Here is a 6,036-nt window from a genome sequence, read left to right as displayed (position 1 = left end):
TCCTATTGCTCTACAAGCTGCAGTCACAAGTGGTACCCAAGCATTATTTTTACAGGCTTCCATGGCTGGGCTGGGGTTTGGAGCAGCGAGTCGCATTTCCAGTGGGCCTCAAGGTAGGAATTAATACTGGGATGTTGCCCATATCCCAGCATGTGTTACAGCTCTGTGCTGTATGTGGTGGTTTGTTGTTTTTTTTAAATGACTGTGCTTATGTATTTCTTGAAAACTGAGTTGTTTCTCAGTTTGCAGTGATAACTATTCTTCTCTCTCCCTCTGCTTTCAATGCATGAACATGTAGACGCAGATTATTGATTTTGCATCATCTTAAAACAAATCTCCTCATTTCATGGCAGTGCAACACACCTCTCCTGTGGGGCAAAATCGCAGTACCTCTGGCCCTCCCATGACACAGTGATCCAAGAGAGTTCTGATTTTTCCCTGATAACCAGACTTGCTCTAACCTTTTTTAGCTGTTTTAAGGTTGAGGGCTTTTTCATTAAATATGGATATTTTATCAATCTCTTCCTTTTTTAAAATTTTTATTAAGGTTTTGAAGGAAAATAGTAATTTCTTAGAAGACACCCAGAGAATACTTGAGGTGAATGGTAAAACTGATAAAGGCAGTGTTCTAGGGAGCTCTAGTAAATAAGCACCTTGTAAGCATGATGATCAGTGAAGGAAGGTTTGGAATCACTGCTTCTAACTCTAATTTCAGGCCCTGTGTGCTCCCCTTCCAACAGACTCACATCCTGCCATTACTGAGAAATGGTTTTGCCATCATCATTTGTTCTCCTGCAGCTTTCTTCTATTTCTGGAGTCTGCTTGGCTTCACATCTCTCAGTGTGTGTACACCACGTAGAGCCAAGCTTGGCACCATGTGTACAACTCCAGACAAACCACACGTGAAAGGAAGGAGGAAAAGCATTTTCTCTCTGAAAAATTGCTGCTGACATGCATCCAGCCGTTCTGGGTTTCGATACAGGCTTCCACATGATGCAGTGTATGTCCATTAAACAGCCCGTGCTGTGCTACCACAGACTGTCAATTGCTGATTAATCACACAACCAGCCTGGATGTCTATCTCAGTCTGAGCTCAGCCTCTCTGTGTGACTGATGGCCACGGATGTGAGCATGCCGACAGCACCAAGTATCACATCCTTGGGAATTCAGAGCAGCAGCCACCACAATGTATGTGGTGCATCTTGATCCAGTGCAGATAAACTCTTTGAGGGGTTGTATGTATGTGTGCACATTTGAGCAAACCCGGTAAGAGAAAATAAGGATTTAAATGAGCAACGTCCTGCCCTGTATAACAATAAACCAAACAAATCAAAATCCCTTCTTGTCCCCCACATTAATCTCTTTTCTCCTCTTGTTCATTCTCACAAATCTGTCCTTGCTACTGCAGTGGCTTGTTTACAGCATAGCAAAATTTGCCCCTGTGTAGCATTTCAAGTAAAGCAATTTAATGGTCCATTGGCTAAATGCTGACTAACCTACTTTGAATGCAGTGGGAGGTAAGGACTGAGCATAAACTCAGCAAGGAATTTGGCATAGCATCCCATGACACTCACATCCTTGCAGTTTAGTGGGAGCTGTTTGCCCATGTGGGGCTGCTTCATGCACTGCATGAAAACCATTTTAACATTTTGTTGCATTGAAACAGCATTACTGAAGCCCTTACTCAGTTTTCACTTGTCAGGCCTTGGGCTTGGCCCTGCACAAAGTGTGGCCTCTTTGAGATGCCATTCATCGACACACTCTTCTCTACTGACCTCTATTTGTGTATGGCTGGGAATTGTAGGGGGTGTTACAAATTCATTCCCTATTTTGCTGTAGATAGGAATCTCAGGCAAGCACATGTGAACAGTTACTGTGTAGGTATGGTCTTCCATAGCTCTGTTTGGGCTGGAAATATCCAAAAACACACAGGCCTGTAGACAGCTGCTTTTCAATGACAATATGATTAGGTTATTTAACTACCACTTCCCTGGCAGCAGGGGAATCTCAGCCCTGACCTAACAGCAGGCAGCACAAGGCAGTGATACTGTCACAGGGCTCCTTGTAGGCACCTGTGGATCTCTCTGTGCCACTCTGCCTCTGCTTTGTTAGATCTGAGTTGATGTGCAAAGACAGAGTGCTGCTGTCCCTGACTTTGGATGGCACAGCTCATCTCTGGAGTCTGCCCGGAGAACACGGGTAAGTAATGCTAAGGGCTAAGCAAGTGGCACATAGCAGGTGCACAGGGAAGGAAAATCTGCAGGAAGCCAGCGTGGCCTTTCCCAACCACCCTCCTGCAGGAGCCATGGGTGCGTGAGCCCATACGGCTTAGATTCATGGACTGCACTTAGTGTTTAGCCCTATACTTTTCTCATGTCTCTTCTGCTTTAGTCTTCATCTGTATTTTAAATCACTAGGGCCTACAGGTGACAGGATGAGGTTTCTTCATTCCCCAGGGGGGTGCCTTTGGGTTTTTTCTATTTCTCTATGCATTTCCATTCTGAGGAAATACAAGGTCAAAATTTTTTGCTTGCTTTATCTAGGATAACTATAGGCTAGTTTATAAGACAACCCAAAATCTAAAGTGTTAAGAGGCTTTATTATGCCTGCTGTGCCTTTTTAACGATAACAAAACATGGAAATTTTATGCTAAAGTTCTGTTTTGTTCCATTCAGTTTTGTCTCCTTCACCACTTTTGAAAGTCAGCTGAAAGCTTTCCAAATTAACATTCGTTGAAATCAATACCAGTTTGGGGGAATTGATCAAGGTTCATGGAATAAATGAACACATCTCTCTTTTTGGAATATATTTCAAGGAGCTCTGCTGTGGCTTAATCACAGGGAGACACAAAGCATAAATATATGCATGGAACACAAACGTTATCTGTACCAGAGCAGTAGAGACCCTGACAATCAGATACTCAGCTGTAACAAGAAAATTAAAAACTCCACTCAAATTTATCAACTCACCTGCCAGTTCAGTAACTTCACCTGCAGAGTTTACCAGTACTCCTAATTCACATGAATGAAGAGCCAACCTGATAAATGAGAACTTCATTATAAATGATACAAGTATATTTGGTATTCCAGAGAAATTATCTTATTTGGGCTCCATCATTTGCAATACACACACCCTCAGGAAAGTCAAACCTATTACAAAATGGGAGCAGTAAATAAGAAAAGGAGTATTTCACTGAGTGGAAAGGTACCTGACCAAGAATTAAAATGTATCATTTAGACTTCAGAAGTAGCCAGTCTATGTAGAGGTAGTTTGCCAAAACATGCTACATCAAACCTGTGTGAAAGAGGTTATAAAATACATAAATTTTAGGATTTTACCCTTTTTTAGTCCTTGTTTTGTCCATATCATTTTTGTGGTTCTAAGCTTTTCGTGGCTTAAAATACATCAAAATTTAATGTAAAAATAGTTTCTCTGTGCATGTCACAATTCTTTGTTCCACTAAAGCTTTTTGAAAAAAAAACGGCAAAGGAAAATACAACAGCTATGACAAGTCCCATGTATTTTGCATAATTTTTAGTAAGGCCTTAGACTCAGAATTGGATGGAGTGAATTTTACGCAATCTGATGTGTGTTGTGAGTTTATAAATTTTACTTTAAAGACGGAGTTAACTCACAAGTCTATTATTTTGGGAAGATAAATGTAGTTAAGGAATACTTACATATGTAAGTAAGGTTAATAATGATCCAAAAAGGCAACCTGATTAAGTCCATTTTGAGTGTTTTCCCTTAATATGACCTTAAACACTTTTAGTGGGGCATTTGAGTTTTTTGTATACTTCACAGATTTTCTGAATAATAAATAAATGTATTTATAAGACACTTTTCTATGATATGTCAAAGGACTTTCAAGAATCTAAGGATACAGCTTGAGAAAAGTTGTGCCTCAAAAATAAAACCACATTGAATACTGATATAAATTCTCCCCTATTAGTAATGCCACTATAGCAAAACAGTTGTAAAGACTTGGGTGGAAGTGGGAATTTTGAGAAACACATTATATGGGAATGCAACAATACACAGCATCAAAAATCCTTTATGAAGAATTGCAAAAGCTTGCTTTGGAGGCATCAAGTTATCTTTTTCTCCCTTCCAAAAGGAGAGTGAGTCAAACCTTTGTGCAGTGTTTAGTCAGTGAAACACTAAGGCCATCCACACCCTTATACCAGTGAGATTAAACTGGCCACTAATCTCTGTCTTGTGGTGCTGTGTGTTTTTGTGGTGTGTTGCAGCACAAAGAGAACTGCCCTCCTCAACCTCCTCACCTCCCTGTCACTGATAGTGCGATCAAAGTGAAACTGGCACAGAGGACTTCCACATGTGTCTGGTAAAAGGAAAATTAGAAAGCAAAGTCATTAAACTGGGGAAAATGGAGAGAAGGTGAAGTTGTATCACTGATCTATTCCTGTTTTCCTTCTCACCCCCTCAGGGTAAAGCATAAGCACTGTAAAGATTTAAGTAAGCTGCTTAATCATAAGGCATTCATCACTTGCCACACCATTAACTGGTATGAAATAGTTAACATTGCAGAAGTCTGTGAAAAAAAAAAAAATCCAGCCAAGATTCATCTGTTCCCAGCGCAGACTTCTTATGAAGATTCATTAGAGGAAGATTAGAGAGAAAATTCAGTACCTTCTATAAAGGTAACTGAATACATGGCAATCCATCAGGACCAGAAAAGCTGCTTTTTGTAGATTCAAGACTAGTTCTTCTGACAGAATTGTACTTCAAATGACTCTACAAATTTTTCCACTGATTAAGCTAAGCATTCTCCTAAGGCATCTTTACTGATTTTGCAATATAAACCTATTACTATTTCAGCAATAACATAAGCAAGCAGTAGTCTGTTCATCAAAGTTGACCCTTGATGAAACCACTCTACTGGTACCAACACAGAAATACTTCTCCGTAGACAACCTTAGACGTGGTTTTGAAGTTTGGTCTGATTTCCTATCCCTTAGCGCTAGGAAAAAGAAAACTCAAAATATTCCTGTTGCTGTTAGCTGTACACTATTGTCTAATGGATCAGCAGAAGCAAAGAACAGGCAGCTCAAAGCAGCTAGTAACAATGATTTGTATTTTGATAACCCAGTTATCAAATGAGTTTTATATAGTCAATATAGAAAACGGGGCACTACAGTGGGAAGCTACACACATTGTATTAGAGCTCCTGCCCCCGCCTATGAGAAGACTCATGGAAGGGTGATGATAAATACACCAACTAGAAGAAAAATACTTGCCTTGGATAGGATTAGCTGGCCCTAGAAAGCACCAGTCCTCTCATCTGTACTCCCTCTTTAGTAGCTCCAGTGGCACCAATTTCTTTTCTCCATTAGGTTCCGTTGTTCTAGACAAAATACTGCTGTAGCCACGATAAACACTTATTAAAAAAACATACCAAGACACATTCATTTCGTAACACTGCTCTTTAAGCATCTGGTGCCACATATTTATATATAGGATCTGTGCTTCCATGCATCAGCAGAGTTAACACCCTTCAGATTATGCTTCCAAGAAAAATTCTTCCCACAGCATCTCAGGTGCCTAATATTCCCCAGTAATTTTATATTTAACACAGAGCATCCTCCCATGCACCAAGCATGCAAAAAAATCTTCTCCAATAGACTACAGAGATTTACTTGATAGGAATTCTTAGTTTTTAAAACCTTTACCAAGGTCTAACCAGAGCGACTTGAATGGGCTGAAAATATCATTATTTCAGCTTGGTCTGTAATAAAAATGCAGAGCCTGACCTAACTACGCAACCAAGTTTTAACATCTGACTCTGAACCATGGATTACAATTTCTAAGTTATAGGGTTCTGTGCTCTAATGCCTGAAAGCTAGGCTGGAAATAAATCCCCACAGACTGGTGTTTATAGAGCTGGTATTGTTTCTTGCAGAGCTGGTGGTGAGGGGGATGTCTCCACCTGACTCACCCACTTCACTTTGTGAAGTGCTGTGTTATATCTATACACTAAGTACTGCTTAGTATCACCGTGTCACTGCAACATCATCA

This window comes from Pseudopodoces humilis, chromosome 2 (assembly GCF_049639895.1).
Source record: "Pseudopodoces humilis isolate 2021_Gansu_Grassland_sample_001 chromosome 2, ASM4963989v1, whole genome shotgun sequence".
NCBI classification, from domain to species: Eukaryota; Metazoa; Chordata; class Aves; order Passeriformes; family Paridae; genus Pseudopodoces; species Pseudopodoces humilis.
This window is presented reverse-complemented; position numbering follows the sequence as displayed.